We start from the raw sequence: 22,624 nt of genomic DNA on the forward strand, positions 1-22,624 counted from the left end.
ACCACTATAACCAAGGAGTGAAGACAATGCTAATGTGAATAATCGGTGGTGATGGTGTTGAGTCGCTAAGTTGTGTCCAACTGTTATAGATCTAATGGACTGTAGTCCGCCAGGCTCCTCTGCCCATGGGATTTTCCAGACAAGAATACTGGAGTAGGTTGTCATTTCCTTCTCCAGGGGGTCCTCCTGACTCAGGGATAGAACCCAGATCTCCTGCACTGGCAGGCACTGGAAGGCAGACTCTTTACCACTGAGCCACCAGGGAAGCTCCAGTGTGAATAATTACTATTCATATATTCAAACACAAACTCTAAGAACACATTCTACAGGTCAAGCACTGTGCCTGGCACTGGTTAAATAATGAAGAATACTACCATCCTGTTTTGTGACTTCTTGAAACTTTCATTGAAAAGGGAAAGAGTAAATATGTAAGTAAATACATAATTGTAAATCAGGATATATCAGAGGGAGGCAAAGACCAGAAAACCAAAAGAGAAAATAACAGGGTAGAGGGAGAGGACCAGTTTTACATGATATGTGAGTAGGAGTTTCATAAAAAGGGTAAGGTTGTAGGAGGTGGAGGGAGAAGGGTGTGTGATGGAAACGAGTGAAATGATGTTGGAGAAATAGTGAGAACCAAAGTAGGCATGGACTTGTAGGCAGCTTAAGGAGATAGTCTATTATTCTCCATGGAATTGAAAACCATTAAAGGAGATATTAAGTTTTTTAAAGATCATTCTGCCAACTGTGTAAATGGATCAGAGGAAGAAAAGATTAGAGGTGGAGAATACCAGTTAGAGGGCGGTGGTCTAGGGAAGAGATAATGATAGATTAGAAAATAGTTGTTCTTGAAGAGGAGAAAAGTGGATGAGTATGAGTATTTCTGAGGCTCCAATTAGAAAAGGCAACTAGAAAGCATTCTATTTAGAATAGAGGAAAACTAAAAGAAATATAATTTCTGGAGTTGCTCTTCAAGCAATGGAAGAGCTAAACCAGTAGAGGAGAGTGAAACATCCTTGAACTTAAACGACAGATACTTTCATCCTTCTCAGCTGGAGGAACTAGGAGAGAAAATGGCACCACTGGAGCTCCTGGGCTAGAGTTGCCTGCTTGAAAGCTGGAGCCATTGCACAGTTGCCACCTGTCATGGGGTGGAGAAAGAAATATTCTTTTCTCTCCTTTCCTCCTGTTCTCCAGGATCCTGTCAGTGTCCTTCACTTAAGAAACACAGAAGCCATCTGCCATGGGGGTCTGTAAACATAATTTTCAGGGATAAATCCCCTTTGTTTTAGAATAGAGAAGATAAAAGATAAAGAGTGACTCTGCATAAAAATAGACTCAGGAATGGTATAAAATGCTATTTGTATTTTAAGGTAGAATTGACATGACTTAATGAAGAGTATGGCAACCCACTCCAGTGTTCTTGCCTGGAGAATCCCAGGGACAGCGGAGCCTGGTCGGCTGCCGTCTATGGGGTCGCACAGAGTTGGACATGACTGAAGAGACTTAGCAGCAGCAGCAGCAGTGAAGAGTAACGGGTACTGGAGAAGGCTCTTGAGAGTCCATTGGATGGCAAGGAGATCAAACCAGTCAATCCTAAAGGAAATCAATCCTGAATATTTATTGGAAGGACTGATGCTGAAGGTGAAGCTCCAATACTTTGGTCACCATGATATGAAGAGCCGACTCATTGGAAAATCCCTGATTCTGGAAAAGATTCAGGGCAGGAGAAGGGGGTGACAGGATGAGATGGTTTGATGGCATCACTGACTCAGTGGACATGAGTTTGAGCAAACTCAGGGAGATAATAAAGGACAAGGAAGCCTGACATGCTGCAGTTCACGGGGTCACAAACAGTTAAACATGACTTAGTGACTGAACAATAGCAATAACGAGGAGTAGGGAAATGATTAGGGAAATAAATGTCAAGAATAATCACTAGGTTTTTTGGCATGAGGAACTGTGGAGGATACCATACCATGTGCAGGATGAGGAAGATGTACACAAACATAGATTTGGTGAGGAAGAGTATAAAAAATTCACTTTGGGAGGGATTAAGTGTAAGATGCCCATCAGATGTATATTCAAGAAGCCATCTAAATCAGGAACCTGAATTTATATATCTTGAACAAAAGAGAAGAAATCAGAGCTTTTGGTTTGAAAGTTGTTAACATTTAGGTTGTATTTACAGCTTTGAAATTCAATAGGTCACCAAGAAAAAGAATTTAAAATAAAAAGATGGCCTGGACTAACCTCTATGAAGCCCATCATTTGGAGGGCAGAGAAAAGAGAAGGACTAGAAAAGGAGATGGAGAGGCCCATGTTACCAAAACAAATAAAAAACCCCTCCCACTCTTGACAGTAAAATGCCTTCTAGCCACCATCAACTTTTCTGATCCCTTTTATTAGCAGAACTTCTTTATTCCGTTGTCTGAACTCACTGCCTCCTATTCCTATACTCACATTCTATCCTGAGCTCTCTCTGCCCAGGCTCTGACACCTAGGATCTCCACCACAACTGAATATGTCAAAATCCTTAATAACTTTTACATTTCTTAATATGAGTCAATCCTCAGGTGACATTACTTGACCTACCAGTTGGTTGACCACTTCAATTATGAAAATGAAAGGTAGTACTCTTAATAATTATGCTAAAACAACAGGTGTGATAGAAGACGGTGCTGGGAAAACCATGACCTGTAGCCATCCTCCCTATCAGCGGCGGTGGACACAGGTTTCCACTCCCGGCTTGGTGCATGCATCTTATTTGGCTTTCGATGCACCACATCTAGTTTTCTTCCTGCCTCACTGTCAGTTCTCAGTCTCCCACATTGTTTCTTTCATCAACCAAACCACTTCAGTTTGGAGTGCCCCAGGGCTCAGACTCATTTTCTTCTCCATCAAAACCCATTCAATATTATCACTTTCAAATCCACCCGTGTACCCAGCTTCTCTCAAATATACCTCTCTAGTTTGAAAATGTCGCTAAACACAAATATTCAGTTACATTGGTAAACCATCCTACAACCAAAGCTCTGAATATCCTCTCCAAACTTGTTTTGTAATCTTTTCCATTTCAGGTAATACAACTCAATCCTGCTTTTGTACAGTTCAAAAAGCTTGGAGTCATCCTTAACTTCTTTTTCTCTCTCTCTTTTTTACAGACACATCTAACCCCTCAAGAAAATAACAGCATCTGTACCTCTAGGTATTATCAGAATCCAGATGCTTCTTAGCACAACTGCAATGATCACCCTGGTTCAAAGACTGAATGATACCCACCTCCCTGCTCCTATCCTTGTCTCCAGGTACTCTTCTTAATTCAAAAGCCAGAGTGATTCTGTCAAACAAGTTGAATCTTGTCAATTTGCTCAAACTTATCCAGATTTCTATCTCAGAATATAAAGCCAAACTCCTAACAAAAAGTCTACCAAGTCCCTAAGCAATGGTTCTTCTCACCAGCTAGTCTTCATCCCCGATTTTACCTTCTCAGCCTTCTCCTTTTTCAGTTCATTCAGCCACTCAGTCATGTCCAATTCTTTGTGACCCCATAGACTGCAGCACGCCAGGCTTCCCTGTCCATCACCAACTCCTAGAACTTGCTCAAACTTATGTCCAAAGTCGGTGATGCCATTCATCCATCTCATCCTCTGTCGTCCCCTTCTCCTCCTGTCTTCAATCTTTCCCAGCATCAGGGTCTTTCCTAATGAATCAGTTCTTTGCATCAGGTGGCTAAAGTATTGGAGCTTCAGCTTCAGCTTCTTCTCTTTGCTGGTCCTCAAACAAGTGGAATGCTCCTGACATTGGGCATCTGCTCTGGCTATTCCCTTGGCTTGAACAGGTCTCTCACTAATGTGGCCCCTCCTTCAACTCTTTTGCTCAGATGTCACCTCAGTGAGGTCTTCATTAATCTCTCTTCTCAAATTTGAACCCCTTAATGCCTCTTCCTAGATTTTTTTTCTTCTTTACTTTTATTCTTATCTAATATACTGCATATTTTTGTGTTTATTTTATCACTTGCCTCCCCACACTGAAATACAAGCTCTATGAGGTTGGAGTGTTTGGTCGGTTTTGTTTACAACTATATCCCAGCTCTTGGAATAGAATGTATAGACTCAATAAATATTTGTTATATAATGATGAGTAAGAAGGGTGGATGATAGAAGAAAAAAGAAAGAGGACTGTGTTACAAAAACCAAGAGAAGGAAGTGTTTCACAAAGAAAAGGGGGATCAGTAGCATCCAGTGCTGCCAAGACATCTCTTGACATGAAATTTGACATCATGCAGGTCTCCAGTTGTATCAGCAAGAGAAGTTTCAGTGGAAATGTGGAGGAATACAGGCTGGAGGGAGATATAGTTCAGTGGTAGGGCAGGTTGAGTGGGAGATGGTGAAGGGGATATAGCTGAGAAGCCTGGCAGTGACAGCGGGGGTGGAGGGCTGAAGCTGAGACAAAGCAATGCCATCATCAAAATCCAATTAACCAAGCTCTGAAACAAAGAACTTTCTTTGATACTTGAGCTATCCAATCAAAGATAAAGTCCTAATGACTGAATCTCAATTCGATTCAATTTCATTTCAGAATTATTAGAAAGAAATTTCTAACAATTATTAGAAAGTTGCTATACTTCCTATCTGTTGTCATAGTTCCAACTCTTATTTTATAATACTATTTCACTAATCTATTCACTTATTCATTTTCCAGTTTGCAACCTGAGTTTACGTCAGCTTTCAGAACTTCATGCCCTTCCTGTTCTTCATTCCTTAATCTTGCAAATAGGGCCACTCTTTAGATCATTAAGCTCATCTGATGCCTTTGCCATTGCAACTCCCAGTGCTGCAAGGCTTCCCTTTTTCCAATCTCTACCAGAAGGATTCCTCTTCATATGTCAAAGTTCATTTAACCTTAAAAATGTAATGACCCAGATAAAAGTTTCAATAAAAGCACCAGCATTTAGCATCATCTTGTACTTAGGTACATATTGGTACAGGTCACAGCATGTTGTAAAACCATGTTTCCATTTTGTAAAATTAATTTTTTAAAAAGACATCTTTAGAACTCATTAACAGCATCCTTGGCCTCTGTCCCAATGAGGTACATAGTTCTCTGAACTTATGGTTGCTGGTGGGGAAGGACTTGGGGAAGGGTTAGTTAGGGAGTTGAAGATCAACATGTACACACTGCTGTGTTTAACTAACAGGACCTACTGTATAGCACAGGGAACTCTTCTCAATGTTATACGGTAGTCTGAATGGGAGTGGAGCTTAGGGGAGAATGGATACTTATATATGTATGGCTGAGTCCCTTTGCTGTCCACCTGAAACTAGCTCAACATTGTTAATCAGCTCTGCATGTGTGCTAAGTTGCTTCAATTGTGTCTAACTCTTTGTGATTCCATGGACTATAACCTGCCAAACTTCTCTGTCCATGGAATTCTTAAAGCAAGAATACTGGAGGGGATCTTCCCAACCCAGAGATCTAACGCAGGTCTCCTGAATTGCAGATGGATTTTTTACCATCTGAGCCACCAGGGAAACCCTCTTCAATATAAAATAAAAAGTTAAAAAACAAGCAAACAGTAGTTCTCAACTGGAGGTGATTTTGTCATCCAGGGGACATTTGCCAATATCTAGAGACATTTCTGATTGTTGCATCTGGGGAAGGAAGTGCTACTGGTATCTTACGAGTAGAAGCTAAAGATGCTGCCAATGTTAAGTTGTTTTGAAGTAATTTATTCTAAAGAGAGTTTTGAGAAGCCTGGAATGAGCACAGTATACAGATAGCTTCCTAAAATGTAGAGGAGGGGAAAAGGTGGAGTCAGATGCATGAGACAAGCTGACTGGGGCACGAGGTGGCCCCAAGTGGGCTCTGCCAAACCCAGTACTCCAAAGAGCTCAACTGAAAATTCCAAACATAGTGAATAGAAGAGGGGAGTATGATTCATTTGGATTCGTGTTGTAACCCTGAATCTACCGGTTAATAATTTCATAAATTTGACTAATCTGTTTAATCTCACCAAGTCTTAGTTTTCTCCTATAAAAAAGCATGACAATGACCACTTCTTGGTGTCACTGTGGGGTTAAATAGAGTGTTTGTAAAACTAAATTAGGGCCTGGGACATGGTGCTTAAAATTTGCTAATTTGTTTTAAAATGAACTTTTTGCATCCTAAAGAATGCCACAGTTAACCCCAGAAGTACTGACTGAAAGATCATTGAAGTTTGAAGCATATGATTATAAATTTCACTTTTAACATTTAAACTATTAGGAAAGACTCTATGGCATTGTTATTTTTAAAAGGAAGACATTTCAAAATCTAGTATTTGTAGGACTGGATTTCCCTGGTGGCTCAGATGATCAAGAATCTACCTGCAGTGAGACAGACCTAGATAGGACTACCATTTACCAAAACAATTGACCAATTTTTAAAACAATGATTGACTGCATATTTCTACAAAGCATAGGAGTGTGAGCTATTATGCACTGTAGATACACAAAGTGTGAATGTAAAGTCTATTGTAAGAGTGGGACATCTATTGTTTCATTTACCTAGGCTAGTATGAACCCTTCTGTTGGGAAATCTTTCTTCCACTTTAACTTTGGGGTGTAAACAGGAGTGTCCCTTGGTTTATAAATCCTTCTCCCTTGCCCACTGTTTATTGTTGCAAGATAAAGCATATAATCCTAGCTGGAATAATATTCTTGTCACCCTCAGCTTTTCTGCATAGGTATGGACTCCCAATCCATATTATACCAATAAAGTCCTCTCTTGGAACTTTAAGCATGAGATAAGAGAGAGAAAAATCAAGTTTTAACTCTCTCTGATGTTGAAATTGAAACATATAAATCAGCAGGTGGATTGCCTTCAATCTGAGAAAATGAAATAGGAAGCAGAGGTGTGGCCATGTGTGTACACCGTGCTGGGGGTCAGGGAAATGATAGCAAGACTTTCTCATCCCAAGTGTAGTACATCTGAAGCCTGGTTCTGCACCCAGCTGAATCCTCTGCCTTTCCCCATGTGTGGGTGTGAGTCAAGGAATTCTCCCTTTGGCCTAAACTGGTTCTATTTGGATTTCTATCACCCAAAACCATAGTAGCTGCTACTAACTCAAATGAGTTATTCTTAGTAAAAAAATAATAATTCTGTCTCTGCAAGTATCTAACTGAAGCCTATCATGATGAGAGCTAAAAGAATAATTTAATCTATTTAAAAAGTCAAATAGATTAGTTAATCTATGTGAGCCTTATGTTCAGTCAGGAGATAGAAGCCATCCCAGTTATTTTAATGGAGAGATTTCAGTATGAAGTGTTGTTAGTTATGGGTGGAAGAACTAGAAGAATAAAAGAATTCTAAGGTATCGTGGAGGTGGCCACTGCAGCAAAGAGCCACCACCCACAACCATGGGGGAACCAAGGGAAGAGGAGGGGACTGCTAACACTTCCAAGCTTGGAGGAACAGCCTAGTTAGAGCCAGGAACAAGGCCTATGAGAAGGTGTCACTCCACAAGCGCTAGTGCCTCTGAGAGGGCTTCCTGAGACCCACTCAGTCAGTGTAGGAAAAACTGCCAACTAGATTCAGCTGCTATAAAGAAAACTGAGCACCAAAGAATTGATGCTTTTGAACGGTGGTGTTGGATAAGGCTCTTGAGAGTCCCTTGGACTGCAAGGAGATCCAAAAAGTCCATCCTAAAAGAGATCAGTCCTGGGTGTTCATTGGAAGGACCGATGTTGAAGCTGAAACTCCAATACTTTGGCCACCTGATGCGAAGAGCTGACTCATTTGAAAAGACCCTGATGCTGGAAAAGATTGAGGGCAGGAAGAGAAGGGGACAACAGAGGATGAGATGGTTGGATGGCATCACCAACTCAATGGACATGAATTTGAGTGAACTCCGGGAGTTGGTGATGGACAGGGAGGCCTCATATGCTGTGGTTCATGGGGTCGCAAAGAGTCGGACACGACTGAGTGACTGAACTGAACTGAACTGAGATTCAGCTGTTGCTTGAGTGCACTATACGGCCGGGGGGAAGAAACCCTGCTCCAGTGACACTCACAGACAAGGAGAAACAAGTCCATCAGACTTAGAATCCTACTCTAGCTTCCTCTATCAGCAGGGCCTCATATGGAACCCACTGATGGACAGAAATGCAATTTCAGCTCCCAGGCACTGAACATAAAGCTGACAATAACAGGTGGATCTGAATCTGAGAGACAGCAGATTAATAATTAGCTAATAATAATAGCTGGCTCCCTGGAGAAGGGAATGGCAACCTACCTCAGTGTTCTTGCTTGGGGGATTCCATGGACAGAGAAGCCTGGTGGGCTACATAGAGTCCATGCAGTTGCAAAGGCAGACACAACTGAGTGGCGCACTTTCAATTTTCAATTATTGGCTAATAATAATGATGAAATAATAATTTCATTACAAAAATAGTGAAATACACATCAGCGGGATATAGGGCATATTACTGACATCTGTCTAGAAGAACATTTCCCAAAAAGGAGTAGTTGTTTAATAAAAATCATGTTCCTTCTTCCAGTGAACCTCATGAGGCTGCTGGAGACAATGTTAGAGGTGCCAAGGTCTTGCTCCTCCCCTGTCACCTTTAGATCAGTGTGATGCTAGCAAAGCCACTTCCCAAACTCTAGCTGTGTAATTATTCACTTCCAGTCTGTTCCTTGCAATTCAGATTTGCCTTTCTCTTTCATCATTTGCCTTCATAGAATGTCTTTTTCAGCTGTTACCTACCTTTAAACCCAACACATATTCTTTTCCCTTTGGGAACATTTTCCAACCTAAAGTGATTTTTCTGCCCTCTTAGTTCCTAGTATGTTTTCTATGTTTTTCCTTCTTTTTCCAAGTAATGGTGATATGCTTTGTAATGTGGCTGGGGTCCATAGCCAAGCTCAGATCTCTCTGAACTAGAGAAAAAGAAACTGGAAGGGAATGTGAAGGAATTGGTGGGAAAACTTGCGACCTGGGCAGAAGCATTATGCAGTCTGCATCCCGTGGTGGGACTAGGAAGTAAAGCTGAAGCAGTCCACTCTCATTAGTGCCGATAGCCTGTTTATCCCCAGACTTTTGAACCATAAGCTCAAGACATTAAAAAGCTATCTCCAGCTCCTAACTGTTCAGGAGGAAGGATCTAAGGCTATCCTGGCAATTTAAGTTTGCTTTAATTCCAGGACTGGGCATGTTTAAGCCTGTGCTTGAGTACTATGGGCTTCTGGAGCTGGGCTAAATTGACATTGCTTGGACTAGACCCTCAGGGCTTCCCTCGTAACTCAGTTGGTAAAGAATCTGCCTGCAATGCAGGACACCCAGGTTTAATTCCCAGGTTGGGAAGATCCCCTGGAGAAGGAAATGGCAATCCACTCCAGTATTCTTGCCTGGAGATTCCCATGGACAGAGGAACCTGTCAGGCTACTGTCCATGAGGTCACAAAGAGTTGGAGATGACTTCGTGACTAAACCACCACAGGTAGACTAGACAATGTTTTGTACCTTCATGGGTTTTTACCTCGCTCTTTAATAAGTGACTATGTGCAAAGGAATTCATTCTTTCCCTTGAAGATCTGCCTTCCCTATGGATTGAGAAAACTTTCCTAAGCTTTTACCAGCTCTGTTCCAGGATTGAAATTAAATTTGGTCTGGATAAAATCAGATATTATCTCATTTATATGGAATCCCCCTAACTGACTATGAACCAAACCATCATTACCAAAGACCATTCTACTCATGGTAGAATCTAGAAGCTATAGAGAGGGGCAAAAATCTCTACACATGAACATTGCATTCTTCCTGGAATAAACCCTTCTCATGGAAATATTTCTTGTGACAGGTGATAACAATCTTCCCCAATTACTTGTAAAAGTAAGTTGACAGTACAAAATTTCTTTTTAAGATACTCTATTAAGTACGTCTCAACCAATGTTTACTGTCAAGCCGGGAATTTATGCCAGACAGGTAGAATCATTTTCCTTTATAGACCTATTATTAGCATCAGATAGACAAGCAGACTGCTAAAGGAGTTTTCATTAGCATTTGCACATTACCAAGAGACAAATATTTTATCTCCCAGTCCCTCTATATATTCAATATAATCCCAGTGAAAAAAAAAAACTATTATTTTTTATGCCATGTACCAGAGCCTATGTTAAGTGATTTATGCTTGTATTTGACACTGAGATCAATACTTAAATGATTTGAAATCCATGATCTTCAACAATTTTCAGGTCATGTACTTTATGTCAAGTATGTTCATGGTTTAATGGTTTTGCTAGAAATACTTATTGAACCCAGTGATTTCCTCTTATTTTCTTAGTTTCTCCTTTCTAGGCAAGCAGTGAGTAGTGAAATGAGGAAAGATGGTTTCAAAACATACAAAACCTGTTCCTTGTGTAGATACAGCTTAAAGAATATAAACAGATGGGTTTCTCCCACAAGGACAGGTCATCATACCATCAGGGGAAAATGAGTTGGCTGCTGCTGAGTTAAGAAGCAATGAAGTCATTGCTATGCACATAATTAAAATGTGATATTTCAAGAGGAGTGAATCCAAGGAGGAAAAAAAAGAAAAATTGCAGATAATGCATACTGTGGTTGTGGCTTTGAATTAATATGTGCCCGGGTGCAGAAGAAGCAATGCAAACAAATGTCAGCCATTAAAAATAGGCAAAAAAAAAAACAGTACATTTAACTTGTAACCTTTTCCACCCCACCTTCCTCGACACACACCTTTAAGGCTACTATTATTTAGTTTTGCTAAGCTCCTTTGATATAAGTGTTGTTAGCAGACTGAATTTAGGGCAGGTAGAATGGCTTGATGTATACAATTTTGCTGTCTAATAGAAGCCCTAGTTAGGATATAATAAGACAAATCAATCCAGAAAATATAGGTCCAGTTCATGCCCCTCCTGATGCTTCCATGACAGCTCCTGCATCTATATCTGAATTACTAAATGGACCAATTTAGAAAAGAAGCTCTTCTTGTCATGGTCCTTACTTGGCTTACACAGGTATTCTCCTTTTTAAGCAGACTCAGGCCTAAATAAAGAAAAGAACACTATAGGATTTTGAACAATGGATCCTGTGCCCTTCCTGTCCAGGAAGCTGCCTAGTGAGGAGAAAACAGCAGATGTACAAGCAACTGTTATCTTGGGTAAAAGAGATGCTTTTCTTGGGACCATATCAGTTTCATGTTTATAGCTCCTTAGAAGGCTATATCTATATGATGACAGGCTTTCTGGTGAAAGCTGAGAAATTCAGTTGCAAATCTGAATGCTACAAAATGTGTGGCTATTTGGCAATGGGAGGATCAAACATCTGGATCTTTGACTCAGTTTTTTCACTTTCACCCAATATTTTCATATCGTGAAAAACACCAATTAAAAAAAGCAGCCAATCTGGTGCTTTGGCTTTCTTAACAGCCACTTTGTATCTCAGAATGGTTGGACCAATTGATTGTTCTGCTTTACGTGGCCAACAGATCAAGATAAAAATGGTTAGGTAGCTGTTCTGATTTATTTCAATTGATATACTTGTATTGTGAATTCTAGCTAGGTGCTTTACAAATGCAAATGATTTCTGACATCTCAGAATTGAATAATCTATCAGAAGGTAGATAGTTGTCATTTCTCTCCAGGTCTCCAGATAAAGAAGTGGCACAGAAAGTAACATGATTTTCTTTGGGAAAAACACAAATCACTGTGTTCATTCTCTACTAGAACTTGTATGTTCCTCTCTCTGTGGGACTCAAACTGTACAAATGAGACCAAACTACATATGAGTATTCACAGACAGCACACTACAGTTGACTTTTGAGGCTCTGAAGAAAAGAATTACTGCAAGACTAAAAAAAAGACAGAAAAGTAAGAGAAAGCATATTGAAATTCTGTTTTACAGTGTACCATGTTGGAGTTTCCAAATATTCTAATTCTGAGGAATAGCCTACATTTTTCAGGCTATCAATGTTAATATACTAAATGCATTTCATTTAGAAAATTAAGGGGCATGAAGGTCAGGATAGAAAATATTGAGATTACGATGCAATTTATATACAATTTCACTTGACTAACACTAGGGCTAGTATTAAAGTGGTAGAAGCCCTAGTCAGGGTATAGATTAATTTTGGGGTAAAATTTACATAATCAGGAAGTGTTTTAAAAAGAAATGCAATTATATACCTAAGTAAATTACCTTTGCTTTCTATCACCATCTTTTCAGTAAAGATCACCTAGATCTACGAATATGAGTATAACCATTTTTGTAGGCCTGCGTCTAGGTTTCCATATAATGATGGTTCTATAGCTGCCTTCAAGATGATTTTTTTTTCCTCCTGGCAAAGAATGTGATGCTATGGAAAGATTTAAAAAGAAAAAAAAAATACTAAGTCAAAGAATAAAATTGAAATAATATTTAAGGAAAATTATTTTCTTTCCATGTATTTTTAAATTTTACAGCTTTCAAAATAACCCAGCATACAGTACCCCTCAGATTGACTGACTCATCTCCATGTCCACACACTTTCTTTAAAAACAGAAAAATCATTTTTGAAAATGATCAAAACATAACATTTTGCTGGAACAGATGCCTTGCCTGCGCTCTGTGCCACATTTTTGTAGTATTTAAAACGAACGTTTCAGTTTTAAACACCACAGCATGACTAATCGCCAGTGAGGAGGAAAAGAAGGTCCTAGTGGAGTCAAAGTTGGGGTCCTCCTCCAACCCGTTGGTGAGAAACACTGCAGCTCTGATTTGTGTGCACCTGGCCTGTATCCCAGGACCACCCTTCTCAACTTTGCTTCCCAACAAGAAGCATTTTGGAAATTTTGACTATCTTGAGATTCAAAGATAGGGGGTCATTTTTTAATATCCAAGACTGATATGCACTTTGGGGGCTCTGTTATTTTATTTTGCATCTCTTATTCTAGTCCATGCATCCTTTTAAGCACCATCTGAATTTTAACCTCTTAGGATACATTCTGAATCCCAATTTAGCATTATGTCCCAATTTACATGTGTTCTTCCAGAGAAGTATTAACAAAGACCCCTTTCCTTTTTAAAATTGGCCTGACTTGGAAGATAAATTCTGTTGTGACCCACAGTATAAGGATTCTCTGTCCAGGAAAAAAACAGCAACAACAAAACACAGTACATTATTTTTCTGATTACATTTTTTTATATTACTGGATTTAGTGATGGATGGATACAAATAGATGACATTTTAAATTATTTAGGTTTCTCCACACTTCTACAAATTTGGAAGACGGGCTAAGTGATCTTTTACTTTTCGCCATGGTAAGAGATCAATATGGCTTTGCCCTCTAGTAGTCTGCTGATTGTTATATTATAGATGACTGCTGAGACTAGGCTGGTGGCTTTCCCCTTCTTCCATCACTTCCAGTTCTGCATGCATGCCTCCAAAACCTAAGAAATCACTGAAGAAACATTTTCAGAGTAAAGGCTTTATGGTCTCTGCAGCATACGACGATCATATGAACATCCTAACAATAATGGTAATAATAATAATTATTATTTCATGTAAGACTGTATGCAGTAGGGCTAAGGACCTTCTTCTATTTTAGTGAATATTTTGCTCATTTCTAATCTTAACACACATGTAGGTTTTGGCCTGCTATAAGCTCCAGAGTTTTGTTTGTTCGTTTTGTTTTTGTGGGATTTTTGTTTGTTTATTCAGTCCTGGTGAAGTTACTCAAGTTCTATATATTCTGGTCCTTGATGGGAAATGTGGGATTCATAAAGAGACAATCAGACAAGTTTGTTCCGATTTTAAAATGTTTCTGAATGTGTAAGGCAATGGGAAAAATCTAGGGTCTGTCATTATGCTACAGCAGTCTACTGGAATCTTGTAATTATTATTAAGAGTTAATTTACTAAAAAGTTTACAATGGAAATATGGTCAGAATGTGGCTGTCATTTCATGATCCACAGAGTACTGATCTAATCCTGAATCTAGAGTATTTGTCAGGGGCTCAGTCACACATTACACTGAACTTTCTAGGCAAGAGTCATGACTTACACCCTCAGAGCAATATTGTGAATGTATAGGAACAATATAGCCATGTGTGGAGCCAAACAGGGATGAGGGCTATATTTCTTTACATCATCCTGTATTATTATTTTAGGGAAAGTTCTATTTAAGTGGACTCTTGAATTGCACAGGACATCCTGTGTCTCTTCCTAATGAATGGCATTTATAAATGAGAAAAGGGTTGATGATGATAGAATGTGGAAATGGAGAAATTATAAAAAAAATTAGCCTAAGCAGAAACTGTCTCGCTACCATCTCAATTCTGCAGTATAAAATGATCAATACATTTTTGGAAAGTGCTTACATTTATTTTGTTTTCTTTTTTATACTAAAAAAGATTTGGGGAAACTTATATGTATACTATATGCAAGGGGAAGTCAGAAGAACTAAAACATATAAGTCATGGCATCTAATGACCTAAAATGCTGTTGAGAATTAGCAATATGAACATCTTATGGGGGTAAATAATTATTTGCTAAATTGTGTCACATGAGATCATGTTGTATATATTTGAAACTATCTCAGGTATTCCAGGATATCTCATATATTTCAGAATTATAATTATCTTTAACACTTTATTTCATTCTTTCATAGGTGCATTTCATCAGATTGAACATTTTAATTTTTTAGATTAGAAAATATAATTACCATTAATATAACTTAGAAATCTTGAAAGCATCTAGAAAACAATTACATTCATGAATATGTGCACATTTAGTAAATGCTTCAGGGGAGATAATAAATAAATTGGGACTTAATTACTGATTAGTTCAAATGGTTAAAGGGCAAAAGTTGAATATTTCAGGCAGTCAGAACAGAACAAGGAGGACCTAGGAAATATGAGATTTTAAGAATACTAGTGGGCAATGTCAGGGATTAGGAGAACAGAGGCAAATCAGGTTGGATAGATAGGAATACTGGAAGATCTTTAAAATGAAGTGATTCAGAAAAAATTTACCCTGGGGTACCACCCCTTGTTCAATTAAGGAGAGTGACCACTTATTGTTGGACTTAGAAAGGCTGGTCTGGCAGTAATGTGGAATGAAGCAGGAAAAAGGCTGAGTTGGGGCATCTAGGCCAGAGTTGGTATAATAATATAGTTATGAAATGAAAACCTCAAACGCTAACTTTTTTTTTAGTCATATGAAGATATTTTGCTGTTGACTTACAATGGCCCAGTATAATCAGTCACCACATTGAACAGACATAGGGTTGAGGGAAGGCAGTTTCTAAAGACCAAGCTACCTCATAGCAATGAAGGAGGGGGCTCTGGCTTGAAGCATTTCCAATCAGATTGGACCACAACACTTTTCTTTCATGTAGCATCTCCTGGGGACTGGGGTTGGGGGGACGTGCATAGTAAGAAATATCTGCATATGAAAATAAAAGAAAGCAATACAGTCTTGAATATAAAGATATATGGATGTATAATTTCATTAAGATTGAATCATTTCATAGCTGCAAGGAATTCAGCCTTTGTTAATTGCCTTTGGCTTTAAGACTTGTCAGAATTCTTCTGCTCATTAAATTCATAATCTCTCCTTATGAGGGAGCGTTGAGGACGACTTCACTGGAGTGGTTCACCCACTCACAGCCCCCAAGTCAGGCTGTTCATCATCTGAGTGTTTTTCTCCAAGCACACAAAGAAACTATTTTATCCTGGGTAGGGGCTTCCCCTGACCTCCCACCCACCCCTGTTAGGTAGACAGCCATCCCCAAAGAGATGTGTCATTCTTGGAACAGAACATCCCTTGGCGAAGATTCACTGAGTAATCATTCAGCTAGAAGCATAAATCCACCCCGAGGGGCGGAAAAACCCATAGTGAAAAAGAATATTGGGCAAAGGGAATTACATTCCGGGCTATTAAAATAGACACAGGCAATGAAGTGAATGCGCTGAGATGCAAGAAAGCGAATTCTCCAAAATTCAAACATGGAACTCTAGGTGATTAAGTCTTACTTAGGTCGTGATTAACTCTTCAGTCACTCAGGAAGATATCACTCTTGCCTCTTACTCAGGACAGTAAGGTGGTTGATCTACACTAAGCCATTTCCTGTTGACTTCATGGAGCCTATAAGGAAAACAAGCTTTCTTCCTTTTCCGCTTTCCTTTCTTCCCTGCTGCCCTTCCATTTGTGGCTATCATGTTGACCCTGCAAAAGACATTAGACAAAGGATTAGTCAGAGCTCAGGATTCTCCGGTGAGTCAGAGCAGCCTACCTGAAGCCAGACAGGCCTGGGGCAGGGAGCAGAGTTGGCACCAGCCCTGCTCTGTAGGTTGGAACAGGAGCTGAGAGAGCTGTCCTTGCTGCAGAGGCTGGCGGGGAAGTTACTGCTGGGTGGGCTAGGCACAGGTCCAGCAGGGATCAACATGTTCCCGTCACGATTCAGACAGACGCCTGGCACCAGGGGGTTCCAAACTGGAGCCACCCAACAGGTGGGCAGAGCATTGCTCAGAAATTCAGACTGGCCGGGGGCTTGATTATTAAAAAGACAGGATATGGAAGGAGTTAGAACACAGACTCCTGGTGTCATTTGCCTCCCTTCTAACTATGTGATTGTGGACAAACTTTCTGTACCTCAATTTCAAATAATATGACTAAGGTTTTTTAAGGGTGAAATGAAGTAATAAAAATATCTAATACTTATTTAGCACTAACTGTATTTTAGGTAGTATGCAAGGCGCCTGCTATGCATAATTACATTTAATCCCCATGGCAAACCTATGGGATAAATGTCACTATTGTCTCCATCTCATATGTGAGGGAAATAATATCAGGTCACCAGCTGGTAAGTGATAGATCCAGATTTTACTTCAAGGACCAAGAGTTTAGCCAAATGCTCTCAAAAATCTAACTCCCCTATCACTGCTGTAGGGGATAGGGACAATGTTCCCAGCCCAAGTTCCTATTGTACAACTGCAGCCCTTTGTGTGGGAGAGAGGGAAAGATGATAGTAATGCTGTGGTCTTCTTCTTAGTCCAGAGGGTTAAGAGCTGGGGTCCTGCTCAGATTGTTGGAAAGGGTACCAAAAACCAAACTTCAATCCTATATAGTTTAGCACACAGAAGAGACTTGAGCAGTAGGAGCCATCAATAGAAACAAGTCTTCAAAATGGGACTCCATGCAAGTAGGCAGGTAGCAAAGGAGGAGCCCAGGGACCAACCGTGGGGCAGTGACCCTGGATTATCATCCAACTCAAGGAAATTAGCAAAGGGCAGCCCACTGCATGGAAGGTAAATGAATCCTAATGCCCAGAGCAGGAGGCATGGGGAAAGTGTGCAATAATAGGGTCGGTATCAGCTCAAGAACTAGAGCTAAACTGAGCTTGCAGTTTGGGGATATTAGTTGGACTCTTGTGGATTAAATCTAAATGATTGAACATTAAAATTTGTTCAGACTATTTCTTTAATAATATAATGTTGTACAACTTAGTGTAGTTTACTGTAGTGTAGAATGTTAGTTGCTCAGTTGTGTCTGACTCTTTGCAACCCCGTGGACTGTAGCCTACCAGACTCCTATGTCTATGGAATTCTCCAGGCAAGAATACTGGAGGGGGTTGCCATGCTCTCCTCCAAGGGATCTTCCCAATTTGGGATTGAACCCAGGTTTCCTGCATTGCAGACAGACTCTATCGTCTGAGCCACCAGGGAAGTATAGTGTAGTACACTGTATACAAAACAGTGATGACAGAGTAGTACAGTAGTGTTTGGTATGATGTAGTATTGTGCTGTGTGGTGTAGTTTATTGAAAGATAGTACAGTACAGAGTAATGAGGTGTGATATGGTGTGATGTGATGCAATGTAGTGTAAAGCAGCATAGTGTTTTCCTTATGTTGTGTGCTGTAGTGTAGTTTGTTGTAGCAGACTGTAATGTAATGTAGTGAAAGAACCACTGAGCTGGAAGTCAAGAAACTTGAGTTCTCATCTTTTCTGTGCCGTTAATAATTGTATGACCTTGGCTAAATCATTTAGTCCTTTTTGGCTGCAGTTTCTTATAACATGTGAAATGGGGAGGTTGGAAAAGATGATCTTGAAGGTCAGTCCTGAAACATCCCACAGCTTGGTCTTACTCATGAGACCTCTAACAACTTTATTTTCTGCCAAGATTTAGAGGTTTCTTATACAGACTTTCCCCAAGTTTAGAATGCCAGATAATGTTCCTGGAAGAAAGTAGAAAAGGGAAAAGTCCATAAATAGATTTTAGTACCAATCTAACATTAGGAACTAAATTAAATGAAAGGTTAACTTATTACAATCCAATTCTGGTCATAATTCTTTGTTAAGTGAAAGACATTCTTAGCCAAAATACTGGGAGGTCTGGGTAGCTGGAGACCAGTTCCAGAGAATTCCCTTTTATACCCTTCGTATAAGCACAACTGCAGTACCTGGAGAGTAAGTAATCAATTTGGTCAAAATTGCTGGAGCAGATGATCCTCCCAGTCCAGATTACTGCTATCAGTAGTCAATTTTAAATGATTTATCTTCTGGAAGAAGTATGAATTCATACAATATTTTCAACTGAATTATTAATTGGTCTAAAAATAAATGTACAAGTTTTAAAGTTAAATCATTCTAAGAAGCTTATTTAAAAAACAGAGATTCTTTGTCTTATTCCTTTTCATTTCCTCTAGTTCTTCTGCCCCAAAGCAAACACTTTTGACTGTTTTATCTATTACTTCTGGTATTTACACATTTTCATATTTATTAAATAATGCTATACAACACTCCATTGATCCATCCCTTTTAGATATTACCTGTTGACTTCCCATATTGATAGATTAAGTTTCAATGTCTAACACTAACATTCCCTCTGGGCCTACTCTCCCATACTTTTGAGGTTAAATCAATATTCAATGTTAGTATTACTATGCCCTTGAAAATGTGGTGTACTATGACTGATTTCTTTGATACTTTTGTTTTTCCTTAATATACACACTTATTTTCTTTGCATGTATGTATTGCTGATGTTTAAACATCGTCCAAAAACCTATCTGTGAGAACTAAGTTTTCACTAGATAAATCATATCAGTTGTCTTTCAATTCCTTGTTTCTGTTTTGTTTTGATACATCTCTAGGTCTGTTTAATAGCTGTCATCCTGGGATTTCCCTTGGTCCTTCATCCTTAGAATTCCCTTTGCTTTTCTCCTTATCTGGGTTCCCTATTCCCTATGTCTCATGACTCCCTTTGTAATGACATGCTCCTTTGTTTTGAGGAAGCAATTCTTTTACCATTCTGTCAGATTAAAAATATACTATTAGAGCGGGTATCATGATGATACCATGCCCTTGACATACCTGTCTTTTGAGTCACAGGGTTCTCATTTGTACTGACTTTTTCAATTCTGGGGACCCTTTGTCATCCTGGAATTTCCCTTCTTCATCATCATGAATGTTTCCTTGCTTCTCTTCTGTGTTGACATGTCTGTCTGAATGCTCTTTCTTCCTATTTCTAGATTACTACCTCCTCTGGTGAAAAACTTCTTCCATTAGCTTCCTGAAAAAATGTGCAAGGGAGATCTGCACCTTTGAGACCTTGAATATTTGAAAATTACTTTTATTTTTAGCCATACAATTGATTGATAGTTTGGCTAGGTATAGAATCCTAACATGGAATTCCTTTTCCTTCAGTTGTTAATAGAAATTGCTCCATCACTTTCTTGCTTTCAATCTGACCCAGAAAAGTCAGATTCCATTTTAATAATTGATCCTTTATATGTATTTTGCCTTTTCTTTTCCCTCTCTGGAGATTTCTAAGTTTGTTTCTTTTTTGTTGTTGTTGTTGTTTGTTTATTTTCTGTAAGGGTTCCTTGACTTTATTTTCCAACCCACTATTGAGATTTTCCATTTATGATGCTCCCAGTGTTTTTAACTTCCAAGAAATACTTTTTGTTCTATGAATACACACACAACACACACACACACACAGATGATTCTCCTTATTCTCAGATTTTGTAGTGGCACTTTCATGATTATTCACAGACATGTAGAACTGCAAAAAGAAAAAAATTGAGTCAAGTGATATACACATTACCAGCTAAGATTAAACAAGGTGATACATTGTCTTCTTTTTTCAGCTCTCATACTGTAAACAAGTATCCTTTTCATGGTAAATTTAGGGCTTCATTTTCCATATTTTCTTGCTTTAGGTTGCTTATGTATTGATCAGTTGATGAAAATATCACCAGAGGGAAAATACAAGCTTAGATTCTTCTGGGCCTCTGGTGATATTTTCATCTCTGGTGATATTTTCATCAACTGATCAATACATAAGCTTCAAGCCAACCTTTTCACTCTCCTATTTCACTTTCATCAAGAGGCTTTTGAGTTCCTCTTCACTTTCTGCCATAAAGGTGGTGTCATCTGCATATCTGAGGTTATTGATATTTCTCCCAGCGATCTTGATTCCAGCTTGTGCTTCTTCCAGCCCAGCGTTCCTCACGACGTACTCTGCATATAAGTTAAATAAGCAGGGTGACAATATACAATGCACTCCTTTTCCTATTTGGAACCTTTATAAATAAATCTTTAGAAAAACTAAAAAGGGCAGATTAAAACTTAAACAATGACTATGTTCATTGGAGTTTAGTCATTTTGAAAAACTGTCAAAGTCTATGTTCTCAGTGATCAATTAACTAAGAAGAACATTAAAAAAGTTCCAGTGAAATAGTATATAATCATCAACTATTATGTTTACAAAGAAATAATATCAAAACAGATGCTTGTTACAATTAATATGAAGAGAACAGTGTAAAATATAACAGGATCTAAACAAAGCCAGAAAATATGTATAGATGGAGTTATGTCTAAATAGTAGAATTATGAGTGACTTTCGTGCCTTTTTATATGTTTTGTCATTTACTTAGCAAGTTTCCTACCATAAGAATGCTTTGAAAAGAAAAAAGTTTATATCTAAAAATGAAAAGCTAATAATAGTCACCAGTTGGATACAACTTAAGAGACTGAACAAGAACAATAACAATAGTATTCTGCTTTCCTTTACTCCAGAGTTTCTATAGGACATATTAGTATCCAGAACTATGGTTAGCAATCATCTTGGTTTGCTTGTAACTAAGAGATTTCTCAGGATGTGTATTTCACTGCTCAAACTGGGACAACCCTGGAAACCTGATTGCTGGCCACCGTATAACTAGAACTCTTAATGGAATTACATGGAAACATGTAAAATTGGGTTGAAAACTGGATTATATTCTTCTAAATATGCAAAACAATAAAAATCTGTTAAGTCTGCCCACAAAACAAGCTTCATTGAATCATACTTATAAACACATTCAAGATTGTCTAAAATTTATGGCATCAAATATTTGGATTTGTGAAAGTTTAATTGCATTTTATGTTTTACTTTCTATTTAACTTTATTTTATAATTAATACAACACAAAAGGACTATGTTGTAATGCATAATGGTAGCAAAAGTTGGGAGTTTGCTTGTTTCTTGAGTTCTTCCCAATTTCCCTCTTTTTCTTTGCTCCATCCACCCATTCCCAGTGTCCTTTCCTGTGGTCTCTTCAACCAAAGCTACAGCTTCAGGGCTCACCTTTACACAGGGACTCTCAAATTTATCCTTTCTTCTGATTTCTAATATTTAATTTCTCTCTATATATGTCCTGTCATTTATCATACCCAAAACTATATTTCCCTTCCTAAGTCACCAAGATCCCACAATTCCACACTCAAATTAATCAGTCCACCAACATTCAGGTTACCATCCATTTTCATTCAATCTGTCTTCTCACCAAACAGATTGTCCCCAAACAATCTATTGCTGCTGCTGCTGCTAAGTCACTTCGGTAGTATCTGACTCTGTGTGACCCCATAGACGGAAGCCCACTAGGCTCCCCCATCCTTGGGATTCTCCAGGCAAGAACACTGGAGTGGGTTGCCATTTCCTTCTCCAATGTGTGAAAGTGAAAAGTGAAAGTGAAGTCGCTCAGTCGTGTCCGACCCTTAGCGACCCCACAGACTGCAGCCTACCAGGCTCCTCCATCCATGGGATTTTCCAGGCAAGAGTACTGAAGTGGCTTGCCATTGCAATCTATTGCTAAGTCTTGCCAATTTTAACTTCATAATGTCTCTCCTCTTTGTTTATTTTGATAATTCCTAGTCCTTTTGGCCACCAAGTGGCACTTATAATATAGCCTTTAGTACTGCTAGGAAGGCGAGTGTTTTGTTTTATAGTCAGATGCCAGTAAATTACTGTTTCTCAGGGTTTAGCAAAGTCTTCCTGCTCCCCTGACCTCTTGCAGTTTCTGAACTTGACTTCTACACTCGATTCTAATTTTTATATCCACCCTAGTCAGTGGTAGGTGTACTGCTGAACTTCACCTTGCCCTTCTACTATACAAATGTTTCTTATACTGTATTACTATGCAAACGAAATGTAGTTCTGTGGATACAATCTATGCCTCTACTTGCCACCTTGATGCGTGTTAGATCTTGCTTGTCTGAGTACAACTCAGAAACTTACAAAGGATGACAGGAGACTTTCAGAATTTCCCATGTAGTTTACCCATATTTGAAAGTCAAGAAAATACTTTTCTCATCTTCTTTCC

Source organism: Moschus berezovskii, chromosome 3, assembly GCF_049115385.1.
Source record: "Moschus berezovskii isolate FMDL1 chromosome 3, NW_MosBer_1.0, whole genome shotgun sequence".
NCBI classification, from domain to species: Eukaryota; Metazoa; Chordata; class Mammalia; order Artiodactyla; family Moschidae; genus Moschus; species Moschus berezovskii.